The following is an 18,017-nucleotide window of genomic DNA, read 5'->3' as shown; positions in this document are numbered from 1 at the left end:
GGTCTATGCATAGATGTTATATGAGCGAGTAGAACACAAAGAGTTGTGGGCGATAATAGTCATACTGCTTACCACCAATGTCTTACTTTGATTCGGCGGTATTGTTGGATGAAGCGGCCCGGACCGACATTACATGACCGCGTTCATGAGACTGGTTCTACCGACGTCCTTCGCACACAGGTGGCTGGCGGGTGCTTGTTTCTCCAACTTTAGTTGAATCGAGCTTGACTACGGCTGGTCCTTGTTGAAGGTTAAAACATCACACTTGATGAAAAATCATTGTGGTTTTGATGCGTAGGTAAGAACGATTCTTGCTAGAAGCCCGTAGCAGCCACGTAAAACTTGCAACAACAAAGTAGAGGACGTCTAACTTGTTTTTGCAGGGCATGTTGTGATGTGATTGGTCAAGACGTGATGAGGTATAAATTGTTGTATGAGATGATCATGTTTTGTAGAAGTTATCGGCAACTGGCAGGAGCCTTATGGTTGTCGCTTTATTGTATGAAATGCAATCGCCATGTAATTGCTTTACTTTATCACTAAGCAGTAGCGATAGTCATAGAAGCAATAGTTGGCGAGACGATAATGATGCTACGATGGAGATCAAGGTGTCAAGTCGGTGACGATGGAGATCATGACGGTGGGTTTAATGCACCGGCGAATGACTATGGAAATGCCATAATAGGTAGGTATGGTGGCTGTTCTGAGGAAGGGTATATGGTGGGTTTAATGCACCGGCGAAAGTTGCGGGGTACTAGAGAGGCTAGCAAAGGTGAAAGGGTGAGAGTGTGTATAATCCATGGAATCAACATTAGTCATAAAAAACTCACATACTTATTGCAAAAATCTATTAGCACTCGAAACAAAGTACTAATATGCATGCTCCTAGGGGGATAGATTGGTATGATTACATGATGTAGACAAGATCTATTCATGTAGGAATAGAGCCCATATTGGTACCCTTAATAGCAACTATACATGCATGTCATGTCTCTTTCTGTCACTGAGATTAAGCACCACAAGATCGAACCCATCACAGAGCACCTCTTCCCATGGCAAGAAAAATCAATCTAGTTGGCCAAACCAAACCAAAGTTTCGGAGAAGAAATACGAGGCTATAACAATCATGCATATAAGAGTTCAACAAAGACTCAAATAATATTCATGGATAGAATTGATCCTAAACCCACAATTCATCGGATCCCAGCAAACGCACCGCAAAAAGTCATTACATCAAATAGGACTTCAAGAACATCGAGGAGAACATTGTATTGAAGATCAAAAAGAGAGAAGAAGCCATCTAGCTACTTGCTACGGACCCGTAGGTCTACGGTAAACTACTCACGCATCATCAGAGGGGCAACAAGGATGATGAAGAACCCATCCGTGATCGTTTCCCCCTCCGGCAGAGTGCCGAAAATAGCCTTTAGATTGGATCTCGTGGTTATGGAACTTGCGGCGGCTGGAAAAGTGTTTCGACGACTCCGCTATGGTTTTTGGGATTTTAGAGTATTTATAGATGTGGAGGTCGGTGGAGAAGCTTCCCGTGGGCTCCACTACCCACCAGGGCGCACCTGGGGCCTCTGGCGCGCGTTGGTGCCTAGTGGGCCCCACAGGGCTCCTCCCGTGTGCTCCTTTGGCTCCCTGGGTTTCTTTTGTCCAGAAAAAAATCTCCAAAAAGTTTTGTTGCATTTGGACTTCGTTTGGTATTGATATTCTGTAAAGTAAAAAATAAGCAGAAAACAACAACTCGCACTGGGCACTATGTCAATAGGTTAGTCCCAAAAAATGATATAATGTTGCTAGTAAATGAATATAAAACATCCAAGATTGATAGCATAACAACATGAAACAATAAAAAAATTATAGATACATTGGAGACGTATCAAGATCATTGCCTTGGATATCATCATGATTATTCGCTTTTCTATTAGTTGCCCAACAGTAATTTGTTTACCCACCGTATGCCATTTTCTTGAGAGAAGCCTCTAGTGAAAACTACCGCCCCTGGGTCTATTTCCTATCATATTAAATCTAAAAATACCTTTCTGTACTTTTTCTTTATTAATTTTATTTTGTGTTTTAGTTAGATCTATTTATCAAAACCTATACAATTTAATCTATCTCAATACCGAGGAGGGATGACAACCCCTCTTACGGGTTGCGTTGCAAGCTTTTGTTGTTTGTGTGCAAGTATTGTTTACATAGTGTTGCTTGGTTCTCCTATTGAATCGATAACCTTGGTTTCATAACTGAGGAAAATACTTACCTTTGTTGTGTTGCACCATCCTCTCCTCTTCGGGGAATTACCAACGTAGATACAAGCAATCATCGCCTCCTAGGAACGTCGATACGTCTCCAACGTGTCTATAATTTATGAAGTATTCATGCTATATTTACATGAGTTCTACATGCTTTATTTCGGAGAGCCACTCATTTCCGATCATTCATTGAGATATCAAGACCTTCCGAAACACTCTCCGATGGTTTCCCGAGACCCTTGTGCCCACCGCTTTTGCAATTTTTTACCACCAATAAATCCTTATGGATAACTACATCGTACATACATTCATTCCGAGTTGCTCTTGTTATTACAAGTTACTCCAAAATACTCTCCAACTTTTCAAGAATCCTATGTTATGTTTACATTCTGAGGCAGAACGGGATCCCAACAGATATCTAGAGGATGCTGGTGAGGCTGGTACCGTTCACGCGTGTTTCACCTAGTCGGTGCGAAAGGGGGTAGGTACCCTCCAGTTGAGGTGAGCCTGGGCCCTCGTCGTTGTCTGCGAGCTACTAAAATAACATGATTAAATAAGTATTGGGTGGTATCTGATCTGGGATTGCCACCAGGATATACGCACTAACCGCCGCGAGGGATAATGGTTTATGGGGTCCACGGTGTCGTATGATTCTCCCTAAAGCTCTATAGATGTCACATTTCAGAGATGCGGCGCGGCGACTAGCAGATACCCTGCAGATCAGGTGAAGCTGGACTGCCCATGCAACATGCAGGAGTGCTTAGGGTGATTGGCCCATGACCCATTCACGCTTAGGATTTAGACCGGCGTGTTGACCTCTCTGGAGAGCCTAGGTAGGACTACGGCGTGTCGATTGCCCGAGGCTGAGCATTTCCTAGGAAAGTGTGTCCGTCCAGAGGTAATCGAGCGTATTAGGTAATGTGGTGCACCCTTGCAGGGAAGTTAAACTATTCGAATAGCCGCGCCCACGGTAACGGACGACTTGGTGTTGTACCCCGAGGTTCTACAACTTAAACCGAATACCTTATAAAATTCACCAAGAATTATAGCACGCCCGAGGACTGCTTTCTCACGGGAATTGAATCCAAGGGCAGTGCATTGTTGTAATGGTTACTTGTATTCGTTTGTGCTCTTTCTCTTCAAGGCGGCAAGATTGTTCTCATCCTCTTCTAATGCTGCAAGGAGCTTCATTCTCACCTCATGCTGCAAGGAGCTTCATTCTCACCTCATGCTGCAATATGCCGGTGGATAGTTGTTACTTTGAGTTTCCCCTTTATTCTAGCGTTCTGCGGTTTAGTCCACAGATATTACCCTATTCCTCTGATACCGATGCATGTGTACCATAGTTCTGGCATAAGTCTTGTGAGTACTTTGGATGAGTACTCACCGTTGCTTCGCTACTCTTCTCATCCAACCTGATTGCTGCAACAACTGTTAGCTAGCACCGTGGTTGCAGGTTCCCTCGATGGTGCTTGCTACATGGAGTTCGACGTCGAGGAGTAGTTCGGAGGTCCCAGGCAGGAGCCCTGCGCCTTTTCGATCTAGTGTCGTTGTTTTGCTCAGCCTTCTTAAGGCACTCTTGTATTTGTCTGTAGTCATACCTAACTCTTGATGTAATTTCGGGTCTTATGACCCTAACTTGTATTATTTTGTTTCTTTGTTTAAATTTGTGCCATAGAGTTGTGTTGTGATATTATACCGTGAGTCATTGATCTTGATTATGCATGATGCGTGGATGTTTAGTGCACGGTTGATTTCGGGGGCGTCAAAATAAGAGACCCCCAAAGCTTTGGGGAAGGACCAGGAGATGCACGAGGGAGCGACAAGCTCACATGGCGTGCCCTGTGGGGCCGAGAGGGCCATATGAGCTTGTGGGTCCCTCATATCTCCTTTTTGCGTGATTCCAACGCTAAAAATTCATATAAAATCAGAAACCTTCGAAAAGTCACTTAGAACTTTTACTCTGCTGCCGCAAGCCTCTGTTCCGAAGCAATCTCATCTGGAACCCTTTTCCGGTGCCCTGCCGGAGGGGGAAAACTATCACGAAGGCCATCTTCATCATCCTTGCTGCCTCCATGGTGATGCGTGAGTAGTTCATCCCCGGGGCTGAGGGTATGTACAGTAGCTTTGTGTTTGATCTCTCTCTCTCTCTCTCTCTCTCTCTCTCTTGTGTTTTTGATTTGGCATGATCTTGATGTACCATGAGCTTTGTTAATATAGTTGGATCATATGGTGTTCTTCCCATCTATCTCTTTTGTGGTGAACTGAATGTTTCTCTTTGAGGTTTCTTTGTTATCAGATTGAATACTTTGGATTTGAGATCACTTGATGCATGTCTCACTCGTGGATACTTGTGGTGATATTGGGGTATCTAGGTGACACTAGAGTTGATTGATGTGTATTATAAGGTGTTGTGAGAGTATGCTCTCTAGAACTATTCGTGACACTTCGGGGTGGTTCAATAGATTGAGTTGGAACACAACTTTCAGGTGGTTTACTACCTACGCGATTTCATCATACTTTCTCCGATAGGAATAGAGACGTTGGAGCGATTGTTTGCCGCACTTTGAAGGATTATTATATGATTCAGTTAGTAACATTGAGAGATTGCACTAGTGAAAGTATGAACCCTACATGCTCGTCTATACAATACAAATCCTACACGGATACCTCCTCACCGTGTCTCTCAATATGCAACAAATCCTATGTGCTCATGCACATACCCTAACTCTCATACGAGGTAATCATCTATACAACACACAAGAGCAAGAACTAGGATATTAGCCCATCTTTGAGGCCCTGGAGCTGGCTAAATCATTAGTAGAGTCCTCAGCGGCAAACTCATCGATGAAATAATGCTCAACTGAAGACTCCTTGTCAGCAAACTCCTCGTTCGCAATGCGGAAGACTCCACATTGTCAGCCCATAGAGTGTGACCTCATTGTGTTATCACTACGTGGACTTGGACCTCGTCACTCCATTGGGCTAGACCAACCACATCACCAATGTCTGGAGCATGAAACAACAAAGTCACTTTTATGCTTTAGCTTCATACTTTCATACTTTATATGAGCTATTATTTCATTCCATCGTGATTCTATGTTTGTTGAGTCTATCGGGCAACACTCAGGACCTAGGCACCCAGGGTTAGCAAGAGTCGAGGGGGTGGGGAATCAAGCATCGGGGGGAGACTGGGTGTGGGAGGGCATTTTGGTCTCGCCCGTTGGCTGCTGGGGTAAGAAATTAGCGAGTTGCTAGTTTTTTAACCAATGACAGGTAGGCCCCACATGTGAGAGACCATATGTAAACGGGCACCTGGATATGTGGGTATGGGTTATGCCTCCCCTTACCAGCACCCGCCCTAACCATGGGTACAAAATTTTCCGATTTGCATACTATTGGGCATTTGATTTTTCCCATACCCTTACCCTAATGGGGTAAATTCCACCGGGTAAGTGTGTAGCGAGTACCCATTTGCCATGCTGATTTTGTAGAAGTCATGTTAACTCCTCTCACTTTATTAAATATAGATGTTGCAAATATTCAAATTGCTAAAATGGAAATCAACTAAGTCCAACTAACAATTTTCGGTTGATGTTTGGGGAAGTCATTTATTCCTTATCTCTTGAAAATGATTCAATGATTCTCAAACCAAATTCGAACTTGAGTGAATTCTCCTCATCTAGGATATATCTTTTGGATAGTCATGTTTATCTATTCCTTGTAAAATCTCAACTAGATTGAGAAAAAGTTTCAACAAGTTCTCTTACAAGTTGTATTCATTGAGAAAAATCAATTTAATACTCACTCCGTTCTAAAATATGTGTGTCCATGAACTAAACCACAACACTTATTTTGTAACGGAGGGAGTAATAACAAAAAACAGTCCAAAATTTGAAAAAATTGGAATGTTACACGATGATCGAGGCCTCAGTTGTACTAGCAAAAATCCTTCCTCGACTATTGCCTTTAGGAAATGGCCGCCATGTGGTTAAACCATTTTTCGGCTACTTGTAAGTGATTGTTTACCGTAAGTGTGCTAACGGGTCAACAAGAGTGGGTTGTGGGAAATATAATTGCAAAAATGTTCAACTATTTTTCCAGTCTTGCGAGAAGCATGTTATAATTGGATACAGACAATCTTCATTCGATAATTAAGATAAGTGAGACGACCCATCCAAGTGTGCGCATTGGTATTACTACCATTGCTAAATTTCACTTTCTCGGAAGTGTTTAAATTTTTGTTATAAACAGATACAATCCATTTTTCCACTGGAGTTAAGCTGGGCTACATGACCGCACTAAAATGATGGTGGTGCTATTTCTGTCGGTGTTTAATTATGTTTAGCGTTAATTGTTTAAATTATTGTCGGAATTAAATACAAATCAAAAATTAATCTCAACACCGATTCAAATCAGCATGACCCTAAGATAGCCCATCAATACTTCATCACCGAAAACCCTGCTTATAATCTAACTAGTGAACTAATTTTGGATAGCACATGTAGATACCCCGGCGTGAAAAGCATTGATACCTGCCATAATACACACAAATGTTACCATGTTCAGCTTATCTTTGTCTCGTGATGGTATCAATTAGGCGCGATGGGGTTTTCGACAAATTTGGTCTCCCCCACAAGAGATAAATTTGGTCTATTGAGAAGTCAGTTATTTTAACGCAACATCCATCAAAGAGTGGGTAATGCTCTTGACTGCTTAAGCTCATTCCAACCGGATGAACGGTTTGAGCACTTGGTCAATGCCGTAGGTTTCAGCTTGACTAACAAAGTTTCATCCCAAACACAACCTGCTCAAAACCGCGGGGAACAAAATTGGAATATCCGTAGCTAAATCTTGACGCGGACCAGGCAGTCTGGTTACCAATCTTAGCCAGGGGGAAACCAGCGTTACGCAGATTCTACTGCCATCAGCGTATTTCTCCGTCAACCTGAACAGGACAACAACGTAGTAGAACAATTGTTGTACGGTCTGTCCGAGGCTCAAAAAACCCTAAACAGGGCAAGCGGAAGAGAAGAACCACCGGTGCTCCACGGTCGACGGAATGATGGTTGGCGATCGGGTCGGCCGAGAAGAGCAGCCGCGTAGCTACCACGAGGCTACCCGCTTGTGGCGCGGCGCGGCGTGGCAAGGCTGGCAGTCAAAGCGGGATAGGTGGAGCGATCGACCGATGGACGGAGCGGCGGCAGGCGCGCGGTGCTGTCTGTCCAGTCGTCTCCTCTCCTCTCCTCCGACAGGGGCGGCCCCTCCCCGCCATTTCTTTAACCCGGGCTACGGACGCCGCTCCGATCCGATTATTTGTTGGCGCCCGCCCAATAATTTAGCGCGCGTCGTGATCGTCGCCGTTGGCATGGCCATCCCGCGCGGCACATGCCTCCTATCCCACTCCCGCCTGCGCGCGCAGACGCAGTGAGTACTGAGTAGTGAGGCCGCAGCACGGCACCACCGGCCGGCAGTCCGGCACCGACCGTTGCCGCCCGTCCCGTCCCGTCCGTCGAGTCGTCTCCGCCTCTGCCCGGGCTGCTGCAGGATGTACTGGTTCATGGAAGCCAACGCACGCCACACGAACAGCTTTGACCGCCGAAAATCCATTCCCAGAGATGCTACCGAAACAGCCCCTCTCAAATCTCGATCCCTAGGCCCCAGAGGATAGGATTATCACGCCGCCATCCCGATTGTTTACTTGCGGACGCCACGGTCCTCCTGCCTCCGTCCGAGACACAGTGTGGCCACTGTTCGTTCTCCAGCAGCGAAGCCGGCGGCAGGGGATCTACATCCACCACTAATCCTTTCTCAACGTTCCTGCTGCATCCACTGCTACCACCTTGATTTTCCTTTCAACATAACAGACCACCGTAGCACTTTTTTTTGGCGGGGCCTGCATTATACGGTACGCACGGCCAGCATGTACGGCCACTCACTCGTTTTTTCCTTGTTCCCACATGGAGGAATACGTACTAACTATACTGCCGGCGCCGGGCTGCAGCTTTGCTTTCGGCACGGCGCCGACGCGGCCATGAAAGCCCGCGCGCGATGTTAATCCCGCCGGGAAGTTGGACCTTTCGGAAAACCCGGAACTGCCTGGCGACGACTGCTGCTGGCGCGGCGCAGCTACCACCTACGGCTCTGTAGTACAGTACAGTAGTTCGTGATGACCGAGGATGGGGTAGGTTTTGACCGCGTTCAAACCAAACCAAACGCCTGCAGCTCCCTGTCACCCTCTCTGGTTCGGTAAACCTGCCGTCGCCACAGCCTGCGACCCTGCGAGCAATCTATTCCCCGGATCTGAACGCACGCAACGCTGCTGATGTTACCACTCGATCCGCCGCTAGCTTGACTTGACTGGCAGCAGCTCGCCTGCTGCCTGCTCCCTCCCCTCGCCGACCTTGACAAAATCTCCTCCCGCGGTGGTACTATTACTACTACCTCAGCGGTGATAGACCTTGACATATTAAGCAGATTATTCTCTCTCGTAACATAATCATTCTTCCGGATTATCACTACTGCTAATCTGCAACGGCCGCGCCGCTGCTCTGTCTTTCAGTGCTGGGCTCGAATGAATGATTGCAGTGCGGGCACATGATATCGCCTTTCGGTTTGTTAACTCGTTCTTTTTTCTCCGAAATAGAATATGTCCGGGGGCAAGAGAGATTTGATTAACACGCTGGACGCCATTATCAGGCAACAGGAACACAGGGGCCATGTGGTGGGCCGGGGGATGCCCTCGAGACGCAAATACAGGACAAGCCGATGTCGCCATCAAACATTGACCGGAAGGGAATAGGGACCTCAATCAAATCATGATGTGTCGATCGGGCCTTCTTTCTCCACCTGTCCCAATCTAAACCCAAATCCAAAACCTGCCAGCAGGGCTTTTGCTACTACAACCGCGTTCAACGTTACTCCAACTGGAGGGCAAAATCATCTTAAAAAAACAGTTAATTACTACTCCCTCCGACCGGAAATACTTGTTGAGGAATGGATGTATCTAATCATATTTTAATTTTAGATGCATCCATTTTTATCCATTTGTGCGACAAGTATTTCCGGACGAAGGGAGTACATCTGAGGTACGTAGACTTGTGCGGCAGTAACGGATTCATCCATGAATAGGAAAGTCTCATAAAAATGGCACACAATCTCGGATGCAGTAACGTTTAGGTGCAAAACAATCTGAAATGTGCCAAGTCGATCGCCGCGTAGGAACGAGGCACGCGCCCTCGTCTGTGCAGTTTGCAGAAAACCCCTTGAGTGATGTAATGTTATCATTATGCAGTCCCCTAGTGCTGTTATGTAGCAAGCGGCCCGGTGCAGTATGCAGGAACCCTCCCTAACCCCTTGCCTTCTTTCTCGTCTCTTCTCGAGCTCTCCGCCGCTGTCTCGACACCATCGTCGGTTTGGATGCCACCATAGTACATCGACGCGGCATGGAGCCGCTCCTACAGGATCCTGGGGAGTTCCCTCCTGAATCCTGATTATGGTATGTGCTCGATCGACCTCTTCCTGTCGCGACGGTGCACTCCTTTTTCTAGGGTTTTGAGTACATAATGATCAATTGGTGTTCCTCGTGATTTGGGTGCAAACCGCAACCGAGCTATGTGGACTCCTGCAGGGGCCACGCCCCCTAGCCTTGGTACAAATACAAGAAGAGTTTTTTTAGGGAGGTCATATTAGGGAAAATATAGCCTCCCCCCCCCCAAAAAAAAATCAATATCTTGTGTTTGGCCCCCCAAAACATTTGGCCTAGCTCCGCCATTGGGTGCAAAGATTGATATTTTGTTAGTGTTGTCCATCGGAGAAAGGTAATTTAGGTGTTGGATAGGACGATTTGGGTGCAAAGTTTTCTTTTATGTTGGCTCTGCTGGTAGTGACTGCTTGGGGGTTAATTTAGGGTTAGTACAGATAGTGGATTGATGGATGCTATTAATTGATCTTTCGTACCACTGCAAAAATAGGTATTGTTGTCTGTTCAATTAGAAGACAATGACATTGCTCTGTGATTGATGTGGAAATTCAATTAATGAATGTTATCAATTCTTATGACTGTGATTGTTGCGAAATTCACTTAATGAATGTTGTTAATTATTGCACTAAATGGACAAATGTTATTAATTATGTAGGTGTAATTGATGAATGTTGTACTGTATTTAAAAGGAATACATTTATTGTATTTTTAGGAGCATAGTCTGAGGAAAAATGCGTCTTTTTCTGAAGTAACTTCAAGAGAAGAATCTCCCTTGTTCTCTCTAGAGTTTGAACATAATGGCATTTCATAGGACAGTGAGTGAACAACTCATATATTCGCAACACTTATTCTGTATTTGACTACTTTCATGTTGATACATGGTCTTTACAAATGTTGAGGTTTTGTTTGCAAAGTTGGATTGCTGAGTTGGTTTTCCTTATCTTCGGGTGTACTGGAGCCTATCGGGACATGATATTGTAGATGATCTTATCCGTGTAGACAGTAATGAAGCAATTGCTGGTATGATCAACACTAGCAAAGAATCAAAGACTTTACAGTAACTTGTGGATGAGAACAATCGTATCAGGACACATTATGATGATGTGATCACCAATGGATGCCCTCAGATGCCAAGGGTAACTACTCTTAAGAAATTGCCAAGGTGTTTTGGGGTTGGACATGGATCTTCTCGAGCATGCAGCAATGTTGAAGACCAAGAAGAGGGAGTGGAGCGAGGACACGGAAGAAGGGTAGTAGAGTAGGGAGAGGGAAGAGAGGAAACAAAGCATGGAGAGGGAAGGGAGAATGCAGAGCAAGAAGAGGAAACCGAGAATGTAGTAATAGGAGAGGAAACAGAGAATGCAGAGGAAGGAGAGGAAACAGAGAATGCAGTAATAGGAAAGGAAACAAAGGCCAGCTACTAACAGCAGTGGGCATAAACCCAAATGATTATATATCCAATTGATATGGGATTGGTGGAGGTGAAATCTATTTACACATGGGAATGGTTGTTGACAACACTTAAAAATGATCTCAACATTATCAACACAAGCCCATATACTATTATGAGTAATAAGTAAACGGTAATGCACCACAAGCCCATAGATATGGTACTGATGTTATATTTACTTCATGTGCCACTTCTTGTGATCTTATGTGAATTTGTGTCCATGTGCAGGGTATAATGAATGCAGTTGGAGAGTTTTTTAGATCTAGAGCCTACATTTTGTGTGAGGCACTTGTACCAGAGCTTACACATTCAAAGGGGAAACACTGAAAAAAAATCTTCCGTGGCCCATTGCCAGATCAACGAGTCTACCAAAGTGGAATCAGAATATAGACAAAATGAAGGAGGCTAGCATTCATGCTTATAACTAGTTGGAAGGCAAGCCAGCTAACCAATGGATCAAGTGTTTCTTTGGTGACTTTTCCAAGTGTGATATACTGTTGGCCAACATGTCTGAAGTGTATAATAGGTAAGTACCACGGCTACTTCCTCGCTCAAGAATTAGTGTACTACAAGTGGGCTATGAGAGACTATCACACATTTTGACACTTCTTTTGATTTTGTACATGATTCCAATATGTTCTGCTGAATTTCCTCGCAGTTTGATCCGTATATAACGAATACCCCATCGCCTGGTACATCTAGCCAAGCGGGATAGCGCATGTCTATGCCAATAGGCCGGTGCGCCATCACCAATTCTCGCCACTACGGGTTCCTGCCATCGCCGGTTCCTGCCAGCGCGCATTCGCTATATCCACTCTCGACCTCTATAAATACATCGCCCCTAATTTGTTTCCCCCCACAACCGCTCGGCCACACGACACTCTTCGCAACCATTATGCGCATGCTAATTAATGACCACCTAGCCAAACATCAGTGAAACATGGGATCACCTCACGAGAGAGGGTTGCTCCTCTGTCCCCAATCCACCACCCAATGCCTCTCCTACCCCCGAGGCATGGGGGCCATGGGAGCACGCTCCGAGCCGTGGTGCCCATCGTTTGACAATAGACCGCCCTACTCAACTCCGGCGTGAGGCTACGCAAGGCTTCAGCGGGAGTGACGTGAGTCTGGAGACTATATCTTGCTTATAGTGAGTATAGCGCCTGCGGGACCCCCTATTTTCACGACCTGCGCGCCCAGTATCGAGCAAACGCTCACCCCCGCTCCCTCATGCGCCCTTTTGGGCCGGGCCATGTGCGGGGTGGACTACCCCCTGCTTTTTGTTTTCTTTTTTCTTTTCTGTTTTGGTTTTTTCTTCCTTAAAGTATTCTTGATTTTCAAAATAGTGCAAATTTTAAAACAAATGCTTGAGAAATCATAAAATGTTCATGAATTCAAAAAATATTAATGACTTTTTAAAATGTTCGGTATCATAAATGCTCATGGACTAAAACAATTTTCATAATTTTGAAAAAATGTTTGCATATTCAAAATATATTCATGATTCTAGAAATAAACTTAGGGAAATATAAAAAAATTATGACTTTAGAAAACGTCCATGAATTCTAATAATTACCACAAAAAGGCTGAAAATGTATGTGACCTGAAATTATATCCCAAATTTTTAAAGCATCATAGATTCAAAAATGTTCGCTGATTCAAAAGATGTTCATGAATTCGCGAAAAGATCCGTCAAAACAAAAAAAGTTAGAGAATTTAGATATTTCTTCCAAATTTCAAATAACATACGTAGATTAAAAAATCCATTGATTCAAAATAAATGATCATGAGTTTCCAAAAATGTTCATGGATTCATAAAATAATTCACAATTTATGAAAATGTTCATGAATTTGTTAAAAAATGTACTCAAATTTGAAAATTGTTCATGATTTCAGAAATAAATGTTGTGAACTTAAGGGAATGTTCATGATTTCAAAAAAACTAACGATACAAAATGGAAAATAAATATAAAGATAAAAGGGAAAGAAATAAAGAAAATAAAAGGAGAAAATTAAATATCTCTATATCTATATCTATATATACTATCTAAAAGAAACGTAGTGTTCCGTTTCCCCTCTTACGTTCGTCAAGCCTTTCACACCTTCGTCACATCCCGCTCCCACACCTTCGTCCACCAGTTTTCAGAATCGCAAAGGAAAAAAACATTCTCTCTCCTCCCACCAGCGGCCTCGATCTGGGATCACCAAGGACGCCGCCGCCGCCGCCGCGGATCCCACGGAAGCCGCCGTCGCGGATCCCACGGACGCCGCCTCCGCGGATCCCACGGCGCCACCCCGCCGCCACCTCGCCACCGTTGGTCGCCATGGCGCGGCGTCACCCCGCCGCCACCTCAGCCAAGCGCCGCGCCGCCCTCCAAACCCTAGCCCGCCCCCTCCGCCCGTCGACGGATCGCTTCCGCTCCTCCACGCGGCGAGCCGCGGCGACCTCCGCCTCTTCAAGAGTACGTGGGCGATTCCGGGCGGGTTTTGTTTGGATCTGGGAGGCACTGACTCTCCCGTTCGTCGCGTCGCAGGGCTGGTGAGAGATCTGGATCAGGGCAGGGGCCGTCCCAGGGAGGTGGTGGAGGCGGCCAAGGACCAAGGTCTCGTGGCGCTGCACTTCGCTGCCGGGAAGGGAAGGCCACGGGTGTGCAGGTACCTGGTCGAGGAGCTAGGGGTCGATGTGGACGCCGTCGACGATGGAGGTGCGTGCCTCTACCGTTTAATTTGCCTCTAAACTGTAAATGTGTCTGAACTGTACTCCTATATGGCTCGCGTTCAGAATTGGGCTATAGGAAACTGTATGTTGACCAGCAATTTGCAACCGTCATGCTATTTTGTGAATCAGATGCATATAGACAAGTTTTAGTGTGTTTATTCACTGAAATATCCAAAACATCTTATATTTGTCAACTGACGGAGTAGAAAACAAAGTGTTATGTTATGACATATTTATGTATTAACTTTGTACATTCTGACATGCTCTGAGAAGAAACGTCTTCATTCTGATAGGCAACGCAATCCATCCATCCTCTCTAAGCTCCTGCTGAACTATGGAAATTTTAGTTTCAGTACTATAGTTATGTATGCTTGCTTGCTGATGTAGTGTGTGTGTGTGTGTGTGTGTGTGTGTGTGTGTGTGTGTGTGTGTTTCATGTGCTTGCTGCCACTGTGTGCTGCGCTGCGTCCCTCGCCTACTTCCGCCAGGCACCGGCACCTGGCGGTGCGCTCTCCGGGACTCTGCCACTTGAAGGGGCGAGGAGGAGCTACGGATGCTAGCGATTAACAACGTTGTGCAGAAGGCAAGCGCAGGTGAGGGGTCCCATCCTCATCCCCATCCCAGTTTCTGTTTATACTATTATAAATTAGACTATATGATATGCATTAGTTGCTTCCTTTTGTAGCTGACATGCACATACACCGTCGTTAGTATTACAACCCATTCTGATAATTAACCTTTTTTTAGTGATCCAGTTCAAATTTTAATACTAAGTACAAACTTATATTCATAATATGTGGACTGTAGGACATACCATTGATACAATCCGAATGTACTCAAAATCGGCAGTGCATTGTTATGATTTTGTAATTACCCCGAAGCAAAAATATTTTACTGTACAAAAATAACAAACAAACAAATGAATAATAAAGATTCTATTTTTGTGACGTGCTACTGTATATGTTCTCTTTTCACAAATGGTGCTTTCATTTGGTCACTTATTATACATTTTTCTTTCCAACAAAGGGAGTATTGTACTGCAATCTCAAACAATTTCTGCTCTCATTGGGAGTATATAATTCTGTTGTCATTGCATTTTGCAAGTGTTGGGTGTAATATATGAATCGGTTGTTCACCATATCAAATTTTAAGATGAAAGTGTGTTTCTTTGTGACCTTCTTACATCAAAGACCACATGGAGTTTGAAGTCGATTTCAAATGAATGTACATCTACCGAATTTTGCTCCACAAAGAAATGAGATGAAATCACTTTAATTGGAATGCGACGAAAACATACTCTACCGCTTCATTGGATCCAACGAGCGGCCAGACCTGAACTCAATATGGCGCATCAAAACTGAGGGGAAATACAGTTTTTTCATATGGCTTCTTTCCCAAAACTGACGGCCAACTGCTGACAGACTTAAAGCTACCTGCTCTCTGTGTGACCAAGTCATTGAAATTGAAGTCCACCTCTTCTGTCATTGCTACTTTACGATGGTTAATTCTCAACTGTATTATCTACCTGCAGGACACTATTTTGGATTAGCTTATATTTTTCGGGCAAAGTTGTTCATTTTATTAACATGGCAAAGTTCAGACATTGATGCAAAACAGCGGTATGCCTTGATGTTCATTTTATATTGTTGGGTACAACCATGGGTACAGCTTGCAGAGGTAAAAATCCCAAGCACCCCTCATGCAAAGAGAAGGGTAATCTCCTTTTTTGCGTACTGTATGCCTTCTCTACTTATTTATATTGCAATAATAATATCCTACAAGTATTCGGAATAAGAGCAATGTTTTTATGATTATCTAGAATTTTCATTACTGATGTTTGTTTATTGGACTATGTGTATGTATTCAGTCTTTCGCAAAACTCAGCCATAGCTATTATTCATGTTAGCTTTTTTTGAATGTTGTTATTCATGTTAGCTTTGGAACTTCAGGTTTTGCACTCAGATATTCTTCAGGAATTGCTCATCGCACAAGGAAATATGTGAGGAGAATCACTATTTTCTGCCATATATCTAGCATTTTTCTATTTCGGTAGATTCTATATTGTTGGGTACAACCATGGGTACGGCTTGCAGAGGTAAAAAATCCCAAGCACCCCTCATGCAAAGAGAAGGGGAATCTCCTTTTTAGTTGTATTGTATACCTTCTCTACTTATTTATATTGCAATAATAATATCCCTATAAGTATTCGGAATAAGAGCAATTTTTTATGATTATCTAGAATTTTTATTACTGATGTTTGTTTATTGGACCATGTGTATGTATTCAGTCATTCGCAAATATACATGTGATGTCAACTCAGCCACAGCTATTATTCATGTTAGCTTTTTCTGAATGTTGTTATTCATGTTAGCTTTGGAACTTCATGTTTTGCACTCAGATATTCTTCACGGTAGTTCCTTGGCATCATTATGTTTTGCTGATCCAAAATTTACTATTCTCCATACTTTCATGTTTCATGTTGTTTCCAATATGGAAATCTAGAATTTTTACATCATGACATTGTGCAAAATGATTCACTTGCATGACAAATCACCTCTCATATTTGGTGAGTTGTTTCTGAAATCTGGAATCATTAAGCGTCCTTTTAGTCTTGTCCATATAAATTGCCAAATGATGCCAGCTCTGTTCGAGTGGTTTAAATTCTGAAGACTGAACTTTGTTTGCACCATGTGTACAAATCTCGATTTCACTAAAATGGGCTCCATGTGAATCTAAATAAAATGCTAAACTAAAACAATAGGCTAATTGAACTTGTGATTTTGGAAATCTTTTGGCCGAAGAAGCTTATGAAACAGTGTACTGTAAACTGGTTGGTTATTGAGAGGCCCTTTATCTGTTTCTGTCCCAGGAGCATGATAGAGGTGATTATGTGGTATTTGTGTTGTTCTTTACACTAACTAGATGCAAGTGATGTGTGCTAGTCTGCTTTTCAGTTTCTTCCCCACCTTTATGTTGAAGGTATTGTTGATTAGTTGGCGAGGTTCGTGGATAAGCTGTACTTCTGTCACATTTGCGGTCTATCAGTATGTGCCTTTTCCACTTTGTTGTTGGCTGGACCATATATTTATTGCATGATGAAAACGAATTTCTATGATTGTGATTTAGACAAAATAAATAGTACACTATAAGATGGTACCTCAAAAGGGTGTGATTCACCTTTAACTTCTTTATCCACTTGCGCTTTCAGCACCGCAAAGCTCATGCAAAGACCATGAGGAGTAGCACAGATGAACGGAACAGAAACAACAATGGTCATGCAGCTTCTTGTTCCCCATGATCGTAACACGGTAGAGGCGACAAACAGTGTAACTAATGGTGGCAGTGGTGGTGCAGGGGAGGATAGCAACCATACAATCCAGGAGCCCTGATCGCAAGCTGTGCTTCTGCCATGTTATCGGTGCTGGAGCGCCGTATGAGGCGTTATCTTGATCAGTGTGTCTTGCATGCCACCCATTGCCTTGAGTCCACTGTATATTAAGGCTATAATGTTTTGTTTATTCAATGGATTCTTGACCGTCCTGTAGCTAATTCCATCCAGTAAGTAATACAGTTCGTCTAGGAAGTATTTTGGTTTGGTGTGTAGTTTTGGGCCTGCTGTGTTGCCCTATCTCTTTCTTGAAACTGGATCTGCGAGGCTACCTTCGGTCGTGATGGTTTGGCAGAGATGCAATATGTAAAATTGCTGAGCTAAGTTGGGTTCGATAATGCGATCATAAAGAAGATGCAGACGGCACTGTACATGTGTACAGTAGGCACACATTTGAATGTCCTTTAATCGCTATGTGTTGCAATAGTACGCAAGTACCGAGCCCTTTTCTGCTCAAAAGGAAAATACAATTTCCACCTTGAATGGGGTGCTCCTCATGGTCTTTGCACGAGCAGTTAACTATAAAAGGAAAAGGATCGACCCTCTTTTCAGAGAAAGGGTTGTTTGCTATGAGAAAAATATCTCATACTTTTATATATTGAAAAATATACACCCTAAGGTCCCTAACAAGTCATTTGTATGATAGACTGGACCGAAAATCATTGAGTTTTAACAAACAGAAGAGATGCATACAAATAATTATTCTTTATATATTT

At 43.8% G+C, this 18,017-nt stretch overlaps 1 long non-coding RNA gene across 2 annotated transcripts; it reads left to right on the top strand.

Moving 5' to 3' along the window:
• The first annotated feature begins 13,338 nt into the window (after positions 1 to 13,338).
• Positions 13,339 to 17,693, top strand: LOC109769814 (uncharacterized). 2 transcript variants are annotated; one of them, XR_012204370.1, is made up of 7 exons: positions 13,339 to 13,656; positions 13,729 to 13,899; positions 14,402 to 14,506; positions 15,445 to 15,626; positions 15,863 to 16,957; positions 17,122 to 17,185; positions 17,268 to 17,693. It is a non-coding gene; the product is annotated as an uncharacterized lncRNA (long non-coding RNA). The 2 variants fall into 2 exon arrangements; XR_012204371.1 differs by having other exon boundaries at positions 13,459 to 13,656; positions 15,863 to 16,008; positions 17,268 to 17,514.
• Positions 17,694 to 18,017: the final 324 nt, after the last annotated feature.

This window comes from Aegilops tauschii, chromosome 3 (assembly GCF_002575655.3).
Source record: "Aegilops tauschii subsp. strangulata cultivar AL8/78 chromosome 3, Aet v6.0, whole genome shotgun sequence".
NCBI classification, from domain to species: Eukaryota; Viridiplantae; Streptophyta; class Magnoliopsida; order Poales; family Poaceae; genus Aegilops; species Aegilops tauschii.
Note: the sequence above shows the minus strand (reverse complement) of the source record. Positions and strands in the feature narration are given on the sequence as shown.